Genomic DNA, 18,924 nt, shown 5'->3' with positions numbered 1-18,924 from the left:
CATATATCCGTAAATATCTATCTATATAGACATATGTAAATGATATTTCTCACTTCTGTTGGAAATTCCAGGCTAGCCATGTTTAAGATCAGTTAACAGGCAATTCATGTACATCTGCTTATGTGCCCAGAATTGTGCTACATTGTGGAAGATAGAAAAAAATTAGAAGATACAGACTTGTGCTCTAAGTCTTAGAGGAATTTGACTAGTACAAGTGCAGACTCTGGTGTATAGCAGGTCCTCATTAACCATTCATTGAATGAATGAGTGAGTGAGTACAAGTCCATGAGGGCTCTATGTAGAGAGAGAGAGTCTGTGATCAGCTCAGCCGCATCCTCACCCCATCCACTCAGGGGAAAGTCCTGGAACTGCTTTTCCCAGAGTCCCTTTCAGTTCTGGGCTCTGGGTCCGTTCTGCCAAAGAGAGGCTCTTGAGGGGCTTTGGAAGACTGAGGACGAGAAGTCATTATGTCCCAGGGGCAGCTGTTTGCAGGCACGTGGGCATTTGGCAGATGTTTGTGGGTATCACCCTGAGAACCACCCTTTTTGGTACCACAAGCTGTTGAATCACCAATCACAGCTCCCAGCCCTTCTGGGCAGTGCCCTGGGAATTCCTCCCCTTGGGGTAGCAGCTGAGACCTCTGCACTTCAGGATTTCCTGAAAATGGAAATCTCCACATTCCAATGGCCGTGGAAATCTCTAATTCCCTGTATTAAACCTCTTTCTACTTGAAATACCTGGAGTGACTTCTGTTCCGCCCAAACCATGACTAATATGGGCGACATAATGAAATACTCTGCAGGACTGAGTGGGTCCTGGTGTTTTACGAGTTACACAAATGCTGGCAAAGCTGAGTCATGGGATCCAGTCTAAGCTAGAAGAAACAACTAGACATGTGAATTACATGTGTGTGGATGAATGACTCTCCTTCCTTCTTGCTTCATTCTGGCATCCCTTCAATCCTTCCCTCACTCATTCAGTTTCTTTCCTAAAGCTTCTGCTTTTACCATCAGGAGAGATGAGAAAAGCATGTCATCAGCTTTTTTCTAACAGCTGCTAATAAATATTGATTTTTTTTCCCAGGAGGATCTCATTTGGGTAATTAACAGTTTGGTTTCCTGGCAGTGGTGGCCAAACCCCCCACATACGCCAAAGGTAGTCTTTACCAAGTCACTGAGACATTGCAAGCCCAGGCCACTCATTTTCTGGGACTGCTTCTGGGTGAATTCAGCCCCTACATCCTCAGGGGCCATGCAAGAGTGGCACAGAGCTCACTCCAGTCTGGCAGATGCACTCAATGCCAAGGACAGGTTTGGCCATCTCATTCATATTCATTATCCATCCACTCAGTACACATGTGCAGACACTGGTGGTGGAAGATGGAGACACAATGGCAGCAAGACATGGTCCCCATCCTGGAGGAACTCAGATAATCTGGGACAGCAACCAATGCTAAAATGGCAATCATAGAAGGGTGCATCATTTAGAATCAAATAGTGTTTTCAAACTAAGTGCTGTTACAAAAATAAAAATGAAAACCAAGAGACTAAAGATTGAGCGCTGAGTGGAAATAATTTTATTCCCAGTCAGGGAACATCCGGCAGACAGTTCAGGTTCTAGAGGATGAGGTTTGGAAAGAAGGAAATAGAGTTTGTCTTTTAAGTCCAAAAAGTGGCAACTCTCCCTTTTTCATTCAGGGAAATAAAGCCTCTGAATGCCATTGACTGGCTGGTGACATCTAGGCTGAGCCCTCAGGTGCACGTAAATGCCAAGATGGCTGCAGAGGTGTCTGCTGTGGACGGAATGCGCCTGCCCTGGGAGTGTGGCTTCCAGTGGCCTCTGCCCCTTACCTTGGATTGTCTAATTTGGGATTATGGCTCCCAGCTGTCATTTTAGCAGAAGTCAGGTCTGCACCGCCGGCAGCAGATTGGATGGTGTGTCAGGGCTCATTAATAAGATGACCATATACTTCATCATCTTAACAGGACGCTGTTTAGAGTGAAAGAGTGACTGTTAACAGTTACAACAGGACAGTACAACAGCCGTAACTGGGATGGCCCCAAGGAGGGTGGTCAGTACCTAAAGCAGAAGCACAGGGGAAAGACTGTGTGTTGAGCCTGTGTAACACTCAACCAGCTAGCTGTTCATTAGCACTTTCTTTCATTCATTTCAATCCTCACAATGACTTAGGAAGTAGATGTTACTAATCCTCGTTTTATAAATAAAGACCCAAGGCTCAGATAATTGAGGAACTTGCCTAAATTGAAGGATTAGTAGGAGGTGGAGGCATAATCTGAACCCAGGTCTGTCTGACTCTAATATCCATTCTCATCACAGCCATTATTACAAGCTTCAAAAATGGTGGCATTTGCCCTAGACGGCCCTCAGTCTTTAGGCCAGTGATACAGGTTCTCATTAACAATTGTGACGTGGGTCCCTTACTGCTGTGTGCCATTACTTTGTACAAATTCAACCACTGATTCAATTCAGTTCAGGTGAACACACATTTGAGCTGGACTTGGCACTGTGGATACACAGCTGAAGAGGTTATTCTGGCCCTGAAAGATCTCACAGAACATGGGGAAGGCAGACAAGAAAAACAATAAGTACTGAACTGTATAAGTGCCGCCAGGATGGAATATGTGTAAGTGCCGGGATAAGTGTACGACAGAGTCTCAAGGTCTCATAGAATCACCACAAGCCTCTCATCTATCTCATCCAACAGAGACATGCCAGAAGCCTTCCCAAAGGAGGTGTCAACTGAGAATAAAGGATGGGTAAGAATTGGCTAGAAAAAGAATCAGGACTAAAGCCTGGGGAATATCACATGCACAGGAACAGGGATGTGAAAGAGCCTTTAAGGACACAGAGAAACAACAAATGATTCTGTCTGGCTGGAGGGAAGAGGGCCTCGCCCTGCCCAGCGGATGCCACCCGAGACTCACCTGTGCCAGCCTTTGTATCCCAACCAAAGGAAATGGTCAGTAGCAGGCACGTGACCCAAGGAGGACCAACAATAATCTCCTGGAGACTTTTCTTCCACATCTATTTTTTAATTTATTTTTATGTCATTCATTTATTTATTTTTGGCCCTGCTGCACAGCTTGCGGGATTTTAGTTCCCAACCAGCGATTGAACCTGGGCCACAACAGTGAAAGTGCAGAGTCCTAACCACTGGACTGCGAGGGAATTCCCCCACATCTATTTTTTTTTAATCTTCATTCATCCGAGGTTTGTGAGAGTGGAGGCTGCCAGGGCCAGCTCGCCACTACGTGGAGAAGACTTGTCCGGGGCGAGAGCCAAGATGCAGCAGACACTGACAGAGAGACAAAGAGAACTAGAGACAGAGAGGAACACCCAGAGGACCCAGTTTGAAACTGGCTCCAGCCACGCCCGAAATTCAGAATTTATATATCTTGGCCTTTCCAGTTATACGAAGCAATAATTTTGTTTTCTTGCTTAAATTCTATGTTATTTTTTTTCTTTGTTTTTTTTGGTTCTAATACAGTGAATCTGAGATACCTCTGGGCCATCCAAGTGGGGATGTCCAAAATGTGTCTACAGCTCAGGAGACAAGTCAGGAAGCATCAGTGAATTTGGAAATATCACCATGGGAGTTGAAACCTCAGGAGGGAACGTCATTGTCGATGGGGGTACACGAGTGAAAAGGCAGCTGACTGATGTCCGAGCCCTGGAGAGAACAGAGAGAGGAACCCAGCCAATAAGACTGAGAAGGAACCATCGGAGAGGGAGAGGGAAAACTAGGAGGGAGTTGATACCAGAAGCTGAAGGAGGACAGCATAAAGGAGAGGGACTGCTCATAGGGCCAAATGTCACAGAAAAGTGAGAAGGATACCCCCTCATAGGAAAACTGGAAACACACACCCTGCCCAGGGCTGTGAGGGAGAGTAAGGTAATTGCTATAAGAGGGGTCAAAGTGTAATTGAAGGTCGAAGGGCAGATTCTACAACCATTTCCATTTTCATCTTATCTCACACATTGCCGGTCCCTCCCTTGAGTGCCTCTTCTCTTGGTTTCCGTGCTGACTTCTCTCCTTCCTCTCCCCTGGCTTCTTGTCCTACCTTCTCCGAGTTTATTGGTGAATCTTCATTCTCTAGGCAGCCTCTTAAATCCTAGTGTTTCTCAAGGATCTGGCACTCGCTTCTCTTCCTGCTACACTCTCTTCTCAGGCATGCCATTCATTTACCAGCCCTGTGACAGCCCGTGACTATTAAACCCCTGGTACAATCCCAGCATCCCCAAACCCACTTCTACAGCCTGGGAGCTGCTAAAGCCATGCTGGCCAGGGGGACTTCGTCCCTGAAGAGACCTCAGATATGTCCATGAAGGATTATGACTAGAGATCTCCCCTGAGAGGGGAGTCAGGCACCACCAGGGCCACCACCTACAGATAAGCATGTTGAGCACTGCACAAAGAGGCCCAGTTGAAACCCAGCTGGGCTGAAATCCAGCCTGTGCTCCACTCTCCAAGCCACTCTCTGGGCCAGAGCTGTGTCTCCTGGGAGAAGGGCTGTCATTTCCTCATTAGCACTGTCTACTTGCCAAAGCCACACCCCAGCAAAGCTCCTACCGCCCAGACGGGTGCCTTTTCTAGTTAATACAAAGATGGATTTTGGACCAACTGAGGCTCAGGGGACCCAGGAAACAATGAGTAAGGGGGATCTTTCCAGAGAGCAGAACAGGAGGCTGGCAGACCAGATAACCAAGGAATTTACTCCTTTGAGATGGTAGGGAGTCTTCAGAAGTCCTGTCCGGAGGACTGGTCGTTGTGTCAGGCCGGTGACTGTGCCATGTTTCCATTCTCTCCTTTTCCAACAGTGTGTATGGCGGTTCTCCTGGTCCTACTCTGCCACTGCATCCTGAGCATGTCGGGGGGGCAGAGATGACATGGCCCTGGAGCATTTAGACCACTGGACAATAAGGACATCCAAATGTGAGGGCACACACCGCCCATCATTTAGAGAGCCCAGCTTTCAAGTTGGTCAAGACTTTGGGGTTGTCTCCCTCGAGAAGGGGGTGTATTCTTTGTAAAAGGACAAGGGTATTTTTGGTTGTCAAATGGTGTGCTGAGGCCAGGTGCAAGTTGCTAGCTAAAAGGTTACATTTCTCAGCCTCCTGTACTTACATGAGGCCATTTGATTAAATTTTAGCCAATAATGTGTAAATAGAAGTTGCTGGGTATGACGAGCTTAAAAAGAAGATAGACAGTTGCTGGTATAGGCACTGTTTTTTTTTTTTAAACCTTCCACTCTTTCTCCTTCTTCCTGCCTGGAATGCAAAGATGATGGCTGGTGCTCTAGCAGCTATAGCTGACTATGAGGCAATTCCAAGATGGAAACTATACACTAAAATGGTGAAGCAGAAAGACAGAAGGGTTCCTTGGCCCCTAAACGATACCATGGAACCAACACACCAGTTCTTAATGTTAAGTACAATCAACTATTATCTTGTTTAAGCAGCTGTTTTTTTCTGGTTTTTGATTCTAGTAACTGAATGTAATTCCTAACAAATACTCTATAAATATGCAGAAATTCCCAAAGTTATTTCTCTATAGTTGAGATCTCTCCCATTAACTCCAAAGCTGGCCTCTAGCTGGATGTGCCAGCTGTCTTGAACTCAACATTTTCAAAATCAGGGACTTCTCTGGTGGTCCAGCGGGTAAGGCTCCGTGTTCCCAATGCAGAAAGCCCGGGTTCGATCCCTGGTCGGGGAACTAGATCCTCACGCATGCCACAAGTAAGAGTCCGCATGGCGCAACTGAGAAGTCCACATGCCACAACTAAGAAGTCCGCATGCTGCAACTAAAAAGATCCTGCATGCCGCAACTAAGACCAGCACAGCCAAAATAAACAAATAAATAAATTTTTTTTTTTAATTTTTATTTATTTATTTTTATTTTATGGCTGTGTTGGGTCTTCGTTTCTGTGCGAGGGCTTTCTCTAGTTGCGGCAAGTGGGGGCCACTCTTCATCGCGGTGCACGGGCCTCTATCGTGGCCTCTCTTGTTGCGGAGCACAGGCTCCAAACGTGCAGGCTCAGTAATTGTGGCTCACGGGCCCATTTGCTCCGCGGCATGTGGGATCTTCCCAGACCAGGGCTCGAACCCATGTCCCCTGCATTGGCAGGCAGATTCTCAACCACTGAGCCACCAGGGAAGCCCTAAATATTTTTTTTAATTAACAAAAAAATCATAATCAAATTCATTATCACTATGTCTAAGCCCATCCCCTTTGAGTCCATTCTCCAACTTGGGGTGTGTGGGGTTGATAACTGAAGAGCTGACAAGCAATGAGCACTGGGCCTCAGGAAGAGGGCCAGGTGCCAGGACCGCCGCCTGAGAGTTCAGAGAGGATGGGCTCGCAGCCACACACTGGGACCCTTCCTGGGCTAAAACCCCACTGGGGAGTCACTGCAGGTCAACTTGCTCCAGACCAAGGATCTAAGGGAAGTCAATACCCGTTGTGGGCAGAGGAGACAGGAGCGACCTCTCAGGAGGCCCCAGGTGATTTTTATGAGAGTGGATAAAGTACAGGCCAGGTATTACTGTTGGAAATGTCTAGCAATATTTTGTCAAGAATTGACCCTGGAGGAAACATTGGGAGAACCTCTTAATCATGTCACATAGGTGGCAGCCAGGAAATGGCATGTTCTCAGGTTTGTTGGGCCTGAGTGAGAGTGAGGGCATGTGTGCAGCATGTGTGTGAATGTATGGTATGCTCTTTGTGCTCCGGATGCGTGAGGTTTGTGCAGCGTGCACAGTGTAACCATGTACACGCAGGTACCTGCTATGTGTGAAGGGTTAGGGTTTGGAGGGAGGTGGTGAGCAGAAGCGTGAGGGAGGCTGGTGTGCCTTCCCCTTAAGGGAACATCTAGGACCGTGAGAGTTTACCAGCTATCTCCCACCTTCCTGTCTACACACCCCTGTGGGCCCTACAGAAGCTTATGAGGTAAGGGTTAACATCGCTCCTGTTTTTCAAGTGAGGAGACTGAGGCGCAGAGAGGCAGAATACCCCAAAAAGGAATTTCTTTCACGAAGCTGTCAACACACCAGGCTTTGCACGTGAGATCTGTGTGGACGCAGGAACTCAGAGGGAGAGGAGACAATACCTGTTATGAAGATGTTAGCGTCCACTTGTCCGTCAGAGGCTCTCGCACCCCAGTTACGCACTTCTCCATTCATTTATTCGTTTGTTCTCTGTTTGCTCAGTCTCAAACTCAAATTCAGGCCCTCCTGCACATCAGGCCCACTCACCTGGCCGCGTGTGGGAGAGACAAGGTGAGAGGCCTGGGCGCCCAGAAGTGGCACGAAAAGGACAAAATGGCACTAGTGGGAAGTGAGTGGAGGAAAGGGGATTAAGGAAGAGAGAGTGGGCAGAACTGAATTAAATTCTGAATACCTTTCAAGCTTTCTTTTCTTTACATTCAGACTCTACCTGATTGAATTCCAGGACCCTGGAGTTTATGTTCCAAATGTCTTCTAAAATTAGCACGCATAGCCCTGCACCTGTGCAGCGTCCTCTGAAGTTACCAAGGGCACCACCCCTGCCCTTCTCAGCTGCCTGCTTCCTGAGGTTCTCCCAGCCGGGAGGGAGCGGGAGTTACCAGGCCGGGTTCTGACTCAGCTCTGTTGAGAGAGAGCTGGGTGGCTCTGGACAAGTGACTCGCTCTCTGGGTCTCCATTTATCCCAAGTGAAGCTAGCAGGAAAGTGAAGCTGGGATCTGGGGGGAAAGCGCAAGTACTCATGTGACACAGTGTCAGGTTCTGTACAGAGGACATTGTTGGTGACAGGGCAGGGCCTGTGAGCTTCTGATCCCATAACCACTGTTCCTTGTCCTTTTTATTTTATCTTTTTTAATTTTTATTTATTTATTTATTTATGGCTGTGTTGGGTCTTTGTTTCTGCGCGAGGGCTTTCTCTAGTTGCGGCGAGCGGGCGCCACTCTTCATCGCGGTGTGCGGGCCTCTCACTGTCGCGGCCTCTGTTGTTGCGGAGCACAGGCTCCAGACGCGCAGGCTCAGTAGTTGTGGCTCACGGGCCCAGTTGCTCCGCGGCATGTGGGATCTTCCCAGACCAGGGCTCGAACCCGTGTCCCCTGCATTGGCAGGCAGACTCTCAACCACTGCGCCACCAGGGAAGCCCCACGTCCTTTTGACTTTCCAAGTGCTTTCTCGTCTAGTTTGTTAGATCCTTAGGTCTTCCCTTCAAGACCATCCTGTTCTGAGCAAAGTGAAGTTTTAGAGAGGTTTTTAGGTTTGCCAGAGGCCTCAGAATAAGTCAGTGTAGAAACTAGAAATCAGACCCAGGATCCCCAGCCAGGAATCCAATCATTTCTTCCTTCCTTCTTTCCATATGTAATGTGTACCTTCTGGGTACCAGGTGCATAGCAATAACCTGGAGCCGGTGCCTGCCGGCAGGGAGGTGCAGCGCAGTGGGGAAGAGAGGCAAGTGCACAAAGTGTCAGTGACAGTGACACGGTGGGCCAACCAGCCAGCTGCGGGGATGCAGAAGAGGGTCCCTCCACCTCGGCCTCTGCCGGGGCACTGGGAGTCACTCTGTGCTTGCCCGAGTGTGCATCACAGTGGGAGGAGTGAGGCTTGGCACTCCACCCTGCCAAGATGCTGGCCCCAGGGGGGGTCCCTCACTCCAGCCTCCCCGGCTCCAGCTTCCCCATCGCCCCCAGACATCCAGGTGAGCCCCAACCTCCATTCCCTCCAGGAACCTTTGCTTGTAGGCCCAGCAGGCCTCTCCACACCCCTAGGTCCTACGCGGATCGGGGTCAGGTGTTAGGTTGAGAAGGTGCACACTTGCTTCCCTTTTAGTCTCAGCTACTGGAAAGGGCCACTTGGATTTCTGGGAGAATTTTATCCCCTTCCCTCCATGTCATTCAAGAGTTTTCTTTATCATTTCATTTTTAACAAAATGGGTAGGTTACTCAAATCTGCTCCCAACGTCAAAGCTGTCGAAACATCTTTTGGATTCTGTTGTGGTGAATGTCAGGAGGTGAAAGCGTCCTCTCGACAGCTGGCCCCAGAGTTCCTCTTTGGGAGGGGACTACTTTTGTTTTGAGAAAATACTTTGACAAGCACCTCAGGGTAGAGGGTGAGACTGACAGCAACTCAGCCACAAAGCCACTGGGAAAAGTGGCCTCTGAGAAAAAGAGCTTTGCTCTGCTCTGGAGAGGGAGGGGGATGACACAGAGGGAAAGAGGCTGGAAGGAGGGAAGCAGGGGAGAGAATTAAGAGTAAGCCCAGGGTGGGCATGGAAGCAGTCAGCAGAGGTTGGTAAAAAATCTCTCAGTTATAAGATGAATAAGGTGCGAGTATCTAATGTATAACATGGTGACTAAAACTGGTAACACTGTATTGTATAAGTGAAATTTGCTAGGAAAGTGGAACCTAAAGGAGGTGAATATGTGAGGTGATATATGTGTTAATTAACTCGACGGGGGGGAATCCTTTCACAGTGTAGACGTATATTAAATCATCCTGTTGTACACTTGAAATATCTTACAATTTTATTTGGCAACTATACCTCAATAAAGCTGAAAAAAATTTTAATTAAAAAAAATTTTTAAAAGAGTAGACAGTAAAGTTCCCCCAGAACAGGGCGGAGCCCAGACCCTGACCCCAGAGATCATTTCCTGACAGGAAATTGTTAAGAACAGGGATGTCCAATGCAGAACTTGAAAGCGTTCATTGCTGTGGTGTAAACCCGTCCGTCTCCTCCCGAAACTTCAGCAAATTCTATCACATTCATGAACACTTTAAACGAGATTTTTAAAAATTGAAATATACTTGACCTACAATATTATGTTAGTGTCAGGTGTACTACATAGTGATTTGACATTTGCATACATTATGAAATGATCACCATAAGTCTGGTAACCATCTGTCTCCATACAGAGTTATTACAATATTATTGACCAAATTCCTTATGCTGTATTTTACATCCCTGTGAATTATTTTATAACTGGAGGTTTGTACCTCTTAGTCCACTTCTCCTATTTCACCCCCCAAACCCCCTCCCCTCTGGCAACCACTCGTTTGTTCTCCATATCTGTGAGTCTGTTTTCATTTTGTTTTGTTTTTTAGATTCCACTTATAAGTGGAATCATATGGTATTTGTCTTTCTCTGTCTGACTTATTTCACTTAGCGTAATACCCTTCTACCATCCAGGTCCATCCGTGTTGTTGCAAATGGCAAGATTTCATTCTTTTTTATGGCTGAGTAATATTCCAGTGTGTGTGTGTGTGTGTGTGTGTGTGTGTGTGTGTGTGTGTGTGTGTGTTCATATCTTTTTTATCCATTCATCTATAGATGGACACAGGTTATTTCCATGTCTAGGCTGTTGTAAATAATGCTGCTATGAAAATAGGGGTGCATATGTCTTTTTGAATTTGTGGGTTTTTTTCTTAAGGTAAATACCCAGAGGTGGGATTGCTGGATCATATGGTAATTCTATTTTTAATTTTTTTTTTAATAAATAAATTTATTTATTTATTTATTTATTTATTTATTTATTTATGGCTGTGCTGGGTCATCGTTTCTGTGCGAGGGCTTTCTCCAGTTGCGGCGAGCGGGGGCCACTCTTCATTGCGGTGTGCGAGCCTCTCACTGTCGCGGCCTCTCCCGTTGCAGAGCACAGGCTCCAGACGCGCAGGCTCAGTAGTTGTGGCACACGGGCTTAGTTGCTCCACGGCATGTGGGATCTTCCCAGACCAGGGCTTGAACCCGTGTCCCCTGCATTGGCAGGCGGATTCTCAACCACTGCGCCACCAGGGAAGCCCCCTATTTTTAATTTTTTGAGGAACCTCCATACTGTTTTCCATAGTGGCGGCACCAACTTACAATCCTACCAATGGTGCACAAGGGTTCCTTTTCTCCACGTGGATTTTAAGAGCCTGAAGAAGGGGCGGAGTTGCTTTTCTGGATCAGTGTCATGGAGACAGAAGTATCCGTGAGAAGGTGAGCAGCCCTCACTCCCTGGGAACTTGCAACATTCTTCCGGACAACTCTGGACTTCTGCAAAAGAACTGTAGTTTGAAGAGGCCCAAGTTGACGTGTGAATTCAAATAAACACCAAGCAATTAATTCAACAAACGACGGAGGGTGTTGGACCAAGAATCTAACTTGATATAACCACGTGTGTGAGGAGCATCAATTCTCTGTGCTTCGCAAGGTGCCTTTTCTCAAGCTTGTCTCACCCCTCTCACACCACCTCTGGAAGGCAGTTTAGGCAGAGAGGCTGGTGCTCCTTTTATGGGTGCAGAAGAGATGCCCCCTTGCCAGGCCCTTTCAGGCTGCAACCCTCAGCCTGGCAGGAGACAATGATCCTCCTGCAAGGCTCACCAGGATTAGGAACCAGACAGCTTGCTGGGCTCTGGAACTTAGGAAACCTGGAAGATGAGCCTTATGAGAGGGCACGTGGGGAGGGATGATTTGTGTGAAGTTCTAAAAACTGCTTTGCTCTGCTTGGAGTTTGGAAAGAAACCACGAGTCTAGCACTTCTGTGGTTTCCCAGCATGCGTTTTGGCGGAGAGTTCACGGGCTCAAACATCTCCAATGAACAGTGGGCGCTGATGTCGGCTCCCAGCTCTCCCCTGGGCTGCTGAGAGCCCCCGCGCTCCTGGTGCAAGACAAAACTCGGGGGCTCCGCCTCTTCCCACGTCTCAGGAAGCCCCAGGTTCTGCTCCGGCTCTCCTCTCCCCAGGCTGCCCCGCTGGCCTGGGCACCGGGGCCCTGGGTGGGATCTGGTGGGCGGGGCTCGTGCTTGCGCTCAGGGCTCACCCGGGGAGCCGGCTGCTTGTTCTTAGAAAGTCCCGGAGCTTCTCTCCGTCGGGAAGGCCTGCCTGCCTCAAGGGCCAGAAGCTGTGAGCTGACGCGGCTATTTTCATGCTCTAAGCCTTGGGGTCCTCTCTCAGATTCTCTCTGACCTGTGAGTTCTCTTTAGTGGGGGAGAAGGTATCTTAAGCTCTTGGGGGAGGAGTAACTTCCTAGCTGTGATCCAGGCACCAAACGGCTCCCTGTACCCCACTTCTCTCCAGGGCCTTGCTACCTCCACACCCGAAACCAAGGGCAGAAGCCTTCCTGGCTCGTCTCCCTCTGTGAGACACATTCCCCCCAGAGCTGGAGGAGGGGGGAGGGAGGGCTGAAGCACCTACATCCTGTGTCCTACCGGCCACATAAACACCTCAAAGGCATCCTCTCTTCTAGAAACTTGCACCGATGAGGTTGATAACAATACGTCTAATAAATACATGGATGTGAGGCTTCTAACCGTCGCCTCTTTGTGCTTGAAGATCAAACAGGCAAACTGAACCCCGCTATTTCCATGAGCTCATGTGCGCTTAGGGTAAGAAATGAGAGCTAATAGCACCCAGCAGCCTCTGACTGGGAGTGCACAGTCCAGACAGCGTGTGCCTGGAGCGTGGTCCCCGCTGACAGTTGAGGCGCAAGACCTGGGTGCCCATAGAGCCCAGGACGGGTGGAGCCCCTGCGGGGAGATGACCCTGAGACACGCTGCGGAAGCCACTGGACACACGTGGCCTTGCTGGCCCCAGAGGCGCCCAGGCCACCTGCCTGAGCACATCAGGGAGTCCTCTGTGCATGGGACTTCCCCCAACTCTCCCCCCAACGTACTATGACACCCACTGCTTGCAAGTCACCTGTTACTCGGGGGAAAATCCAGTCAGTGGTTGCTCACAGATACCGGCGCCAGGCAGATGTGTGGCGTTTCTGAGGGTGGGATTGGGGGCAGGGGGGCAGGACAGTGGGAGGCTGCTGGACGACACATTTTCCCAAGCCTGGGCCTCTCCGTCTTTACCACCGAAGGGCCGACTCCGTGGCAGGGAGCGGACAGTTCATCGGGTCCACCGGGCTGAGACTCGACCTCGCCTAGGGCTTCCTGCCAGCCCTCCTGACAGCCAGACAGGCTGCTGGGAGAGGGACCTCACCCAAAGTAAGCACAAAGAAAGGCTTTTGCGGAGAGGAGTGTGGAGCCCAACTCGGGTGGAGACTCGCGGAGGCCCCGTGGGAACGGATGTCGACTAGTGGCTCGGAGACCCGGGGTCTGGGTTTGTGGCCCATGGATCCCGCCCGCGGGCTTCCCGAGGCCGGCTGCGGGTCACCGAGGGGAGCCGGAGCCCTTGCTCAGCACTGAGACCATCACTCGTGGAGCACGGGTGCCACCTGGTGGCAAGATCTGGCGTGACCGATGTGACCAGCGACCAGAGAACCCGGGAACCAGACTCTGAGACGGGGGTCACCAAGGTCACCACTACAGTGACTGTAATAATGGCAACACCTTATCCACACCCCACATCTTTTCTGCCATCCTGTACTCTGTCCCCTCTGGGCTTTGGGGAGATGGGTCCTTCCGTCGTCACAACTGTTTTAATTACAAAAGGGGTAACATCTACATCAAAATAACAAGAATCTCCACCATACGCGCGCACACTTTCTGCCATGCACTGAGCTAGACACAGGGGTTAAAAATTACCAAGCTGTGGTCCTTTCCTTCAAGGGACTTAGATGCTCAGATATTTACAATTAACCAAAATACAAGACAGAGGGTGACAAAAATATTCAGCTGTGGGAGTAGAGATGAGGTGACAACTTGTTGAACATCAAAATTGAGCTTAAAATTGAGGCATTATTGAGGCTGTGAAATATGGATAAGAATTCAGCAGGTGACAAAGGGAAGGACATTCCAAGCAGAGGGACTGGCCAGGCAAAGGCAAAGACCAGTGAAAACACACAGTAGGTCCAGGAAACAGCAACTGTAGAATTTTGTGAGAGGGGGCAATGCAGGAAAAGATAAAACTTAAAGGACAACATGGGGATGAGTCAAGGTGTGCCTTGTAAGCTAGGTGCTGGGTTTGAACTTTTCTCCTGGGGGCTAAAACAAACCAGTGAAGGGTTTGAAGCAAGGAAATAACTAGGTTGATTTTTTAAAGATCTATTGAAGAGACAAGTATGCAGGGAGGCTGATTAGGGAAAATGGTTGCAGCACCAGTGACAAGACAATTCATTCAACAGCCAATAGACATTGACAGGCCTGGATGTGCCAGGCGCTGTGCATACAAAAAAGCCCTTCCCTCTTGGAGCTTAGGTTCTGGAGCACGACGAGGGAGGGGTAGGAGGGATGGAGAGAAGGAGACAGACGCAAGGTATTGCAGAATTTGAATCTCCAGGACTTGATGATCAGTGGGTCAGGAAGAGGGAGAACTTAGAGATTGAGCCTAGGTGACAGGGAGAAGAGTAAGGCCCCTCAAGGCTGCGACAGAGGAGAAAGGGCAGGTTTGAGGGGGAAGGAGATGAGTCTGCTTTTGGATGTGATCAGTAAACGGAACAAGTAGCTATGATGCAAAAACTCCACAAAATCAACATGACTTTACATTACATTACATTACATTGCAATGACCCACCTCCCCAGTCCCATGAAAAGTCAGACTAGGTTTCCTAGGAAATTCTCCTGCCATTAGAGGTTAAAATTGTATTGACTATTGGGACTTCCCTGGCAGTCCAGTGGTTAAAACTCTGTGCTTCCGATGCAGGGGGCACTTGTTCCATTCCTGGTCGGACAGATCCCACATGCCGTGTAGTGCGGCCAAAAGAAAAGAAAAGAAAAATAAGTAAAATAAATAAATAAAATAAAATTGTATTCAATATTGATTGTCAAGATAGAAATCTCCACAGATTCATTAAATGTTTGCTGAACCAGCCTATGGAAAGCAATTGCTAATGCTTATTAAGTGTTTCATGTGAAAGAAGCATCTTTCCCAGGGCTTCCTCCAGTTACCTTCTTTAACCCTCACAACTCTCTGTGGGCTCTGCACTGGGCTCAGGTCACACAGCTAGCAAGGGCAGGGCCAGCCAGTATCTGCAGGAAGGTCACAAAGCCCTTAAGGGGAGTCTTCTACCTTCTCCTCGGGTGAGGACTGCACGCAATAGACACGATTTGGCCTGGAGTCACGTCTGGCCACTTTCCCATGTGGTCAATCTGCTTGAAGCTTAATGAGAAGAGGCTTCAGGCCCTTCCTGTTTGGTCGCAGTTTAGGGAGGTAAGATATCAAAAAGCTAGGAAAAGCAGACGTAGGAGAAATAAAGAGACAGCCCTCTGGTAGCATTACAGGGAAAAGAGGGGTACTATTGCTCTTCCTCTTTGGGGATGATGAAAAAAATGTGGACTTCAGTGGTGGTGTGAAGGCACGAAGCTCTGACTTCTGGAGGATCAGACTCTCACATGTGCCCGCCAGCGGCTCTGGCAGCACCAGGTCGTGGGGAACCACCTACACGGTTCTCCAACTAGAAGGCAGCCAGTAGCGTAAAGAAGCCCATGCATGCCAGGTTCTGGTTCTGGGCCCTCCTGGGCTTGTACAATTGTCCAGGATAAATGACTCTGCAATCCTATTTTAGACATGGGGGAATTTAATTTCTTATTTTTGGCAGTTCTAACTTCCCACTATTCTTATTCCAGCTGTCATATTGAAAAGATTGTTTAATCACTATAAAAGCATTCAAAACAATACTGAAAAAAAAAATCTGAGGGAAACCTTTATGATAATAGTAATAATAATATATCCCTAAAATAGTCCCCAGAAAATTTAAATCCATCTGCAATTGATACGGATTATTTCACCAGTATGGGGAATAAATATGGTCATATTACCTATGTTTTTTCTTTTTTTTTAATTTTTATTTTATTTTTTGAATGGATAAAGAAGATGTGGTACATATATACAATGGAATATTACTCAGCCATAAAAAAGAATGAAATAATGCCATCTGCAGCAACATGGATGGACCGAGAAATTGTCATACTGAGTGAAGTAAGTCAGACAGAGAAAGACAAATATCATATGCTATCACTCACATGTGGAATCTAAAAAAATGGTACAAATGAACTTATTTACAAAACAGAAATAGAGTCACAGATATAGAAAACAATCTTATGGTTATCACAGGGGTAAGGGGAGGAGGAATAAATTGGCAGATTAGGATTGCCAATGTTTTTTCAATTGATTTCTCTCCTGCTATGTTTCAGAAACTCTTATGCACTAGAGATACATCAGTGGATGAAACAAAGATTTCCATCGTTGTGGGGCTTACTCTCTGACAGGGGGAGATCGTGAAGCAACAGATTTAATAAATAAGTAAATAATTTAGCATGCTGAATGGTGTTAGTGTTAAGGATTTTTTTTAAAAAGTAGAGGTGGTTATATGGGTCTGAGATGCGAAGGTGGGGTAGGCCTCATGGAGAACACGACATTTAAGCAAAGCCTTGAAGAAGGTGACTCTGGCTTTCACAAAGCCACAGAAGTCCTAGAACATCTTCCAGGACAACATGTGTCCAATACCTTACATTTACACCACTTAGATGGTCTTCTCCAGTGGTGCTTCTTAGAACAAATTTTTACTCCAAAATGACCTGCTGAGTACTTACACCAAAAAGTAGCAGCAGTTTCTCTCACTATAAATGTTAAATTCAGCTCCCAGAACTTATACAGCTAGGGTTATAATCCGAGTAACAGCTTCATAGAATACCAAGGCTGGTGGTACATCTGTGGGTCTCAGATCACTTGGAGACGTGACCTTAGTGTTTATTAGATTTATCTATGTGAAGTTCCCAGGAGGACACATGGCACCCAGAGAAGGCTTAGCAAGTTTTAACGAATGTTACCCCGTATTTTCCTATATCTTACACAACCACTCCTTTGGGTTCAGGCACATGGCTTTAAGAAATCTCATATGGCCCCAAGGAAAGCCTACATTTAGGACCACTGAGATGACTGTAGGCCTACAGTCCCCAGTAACTATAAGAATTACCCTTTCAAGATTGAGAAAAATCCCTTAGCACTCAGTATTGTGTATAGACAGTAGGCACACAATAAATGTTTCCATAAATAATACATGTTCTGCTTCCAGTAATGGTGGAATAGATAATTCTTTCTTCCTGTTCTTTGGCTTGCATAATCTCTATTGATCTACCTTGAAGTTCAGTAATTCTTTCTTCTCCCTATTGCTGAGTTTCTCCAGTGAATTTTTAATATATAGGTTATTGTTCTTTTCAACTCTACAATTCCCATTTGGTTCTTTGTAAAAAGTCTATCTCTTCATGATATTCTCTATTTGATGCAACATTGTCATCATACCTTCCTTTTTAAAAAATTTTTTTTGACTGCGTTGGGTCTTCGCTGCTGCGCGCGGGCTTTCTCTAGTTGCGGTGCACGGGCTTCTCATTGCGGTGGTTTCTCTTGTTGTGGCTCAAGGGCTCTAGGCGCGCAGGCTCAGTAGTTGTGGTGTACAGGCTTAGCTGCTCTGTGGCATGTGGGATCTTTCCAGACCGGGGATCGAACCCGTGTCCCCTGCATTGGCAGGTGGATTCTTAACCACTGTGCCACCAGGGAAGTCCCTTTTATTTCTTTTAAGCAAGCTTTCCTTTACTGTGAAAATATTTATCATGGCTACTTTGAAGTATTTTCCTCCTAAATCTGACATCTGATCACTATCACAGTTTCTGTTGCCTGTTTTTGCTTTTGTCCTTCCAGTATATGGGTCATACTTACCTGTGGGTTTTTTTTGTTTTCGTTTTTTTTCCGCCTAATTAATTTTGATTCCAAACTGGACATTTTAGATAATATACCATAGCCACTCTGGGTCACTGACCCCTCCCCTTCTCCAGGGCTTGTTGTTCTTATTTGCTTAGCGACTGGCTGAATTATTTTAGTGAAATCTATTTCTCCCCCACAGTATTAAGCCTCTGATGTCGTTTCTCAGGGAGGTGTAGCTTTGAGTACGCCCCGTGACCCTGGGATGACAGTGGTACTGATAGATCTCCCTTCCATCTTTCCCTGACTCTGGCGTTGGAGTGGAGGCAATGGCAAGCTTCTCTTGGAACAACACTTGCACTTTAGGAAGTAAGTGCTCAGTGGGGGTGGGGAGTAGCAGTAACCTGAGGTCCTCTTGGCTTGCCCTTCATAGCATGGGGAAAAGGCAATCAGGGAACCAGTGTTCTCAGTATGCTGCACCCAAGGTAGAACCCTCCTTCCATGAGTGGGGGCTGGATAAAAGAGACCTCCCACCTCTAAACTGCATTTGCCTGGGATTTAGCCTCAGCAACAGGTAGCAGGGGCAGGATGAGAACTGATGAAGTCCTGATACTCCTGGAAGAAAGTCTTCTGGCTGGGAGCTGGGGAGAGAGGGAGCTCTGTGTTCCTGTCTTCAGCAGTCCAGAGTGGAGTCTCCAACCTTGCTGGGCTGGGAGGGGAGAGGGTAGGAGCAGTCTTGGTTCAAATACCGTAGACTTCCTTACTGAAAGATTCACCTTCTTTACTCCAAGTAAAACTCACCTTTTTTGTTGACGTTTCATAGCTTTTCTTTAAGAAATATTTCTTAATTTGCTGTTTTTCCTTAGGATGATTTCCAGAGGTTTTAAATGGTTGAGCTTTTAAAAATCATTTTCATATTTCACTGGAAGGCAGGTCAGCAAAGGTGCTAATACTCTCATGCCAGAAATCAATCTCCCTATTGAGTTTCAAGAGTTCTTTATATATTGTAGATAAAGCCCTTTATCGGATATGTATTTTGCAAATATTTTCTACCAGTATGTGGGTTACCTTTTCGTTCTCTTAAACGTGTCTTTTGAAAGGCCAAAGTATCATATTTTTAAAAATATTTATTTTATTTGGCTGCTTTGGGTCTTAGTTGAGGCATGCAGGATCTTTCATTGCAGCTCATGGGTTCTTCGTTGCGGTGTGCAGGCTTCAGAGTGCGCAGGCTTTGTTGCCCTGCGGCATGTGGGATCTTAACCCAACCAGGGATCAAACCCGTGTCCCCTGCATTGGAAGGCAGATCCTTAACCACTGGACCACCAGAGAAGTCCCAGTTTCATATTTTGATGA

The sequence above is a fragment of the Balaenoptera borealis genome, assembly GCF_965194805.1.
Source record: "Balaenoptera borealis genome assembly, chromosome: 11".
Classification (NCBI taxonomy): Eukaryota; Metazoa; Chordata; class Mammalia; order Artiodactyla; family Balaenopteridae; genus Balaenoptera; species Balaenoptera borealis.
The sequence above is the reverse complement of the archived record's forward strand: the minus strand, read 5'-3'. Positions refer to the sequence as shown.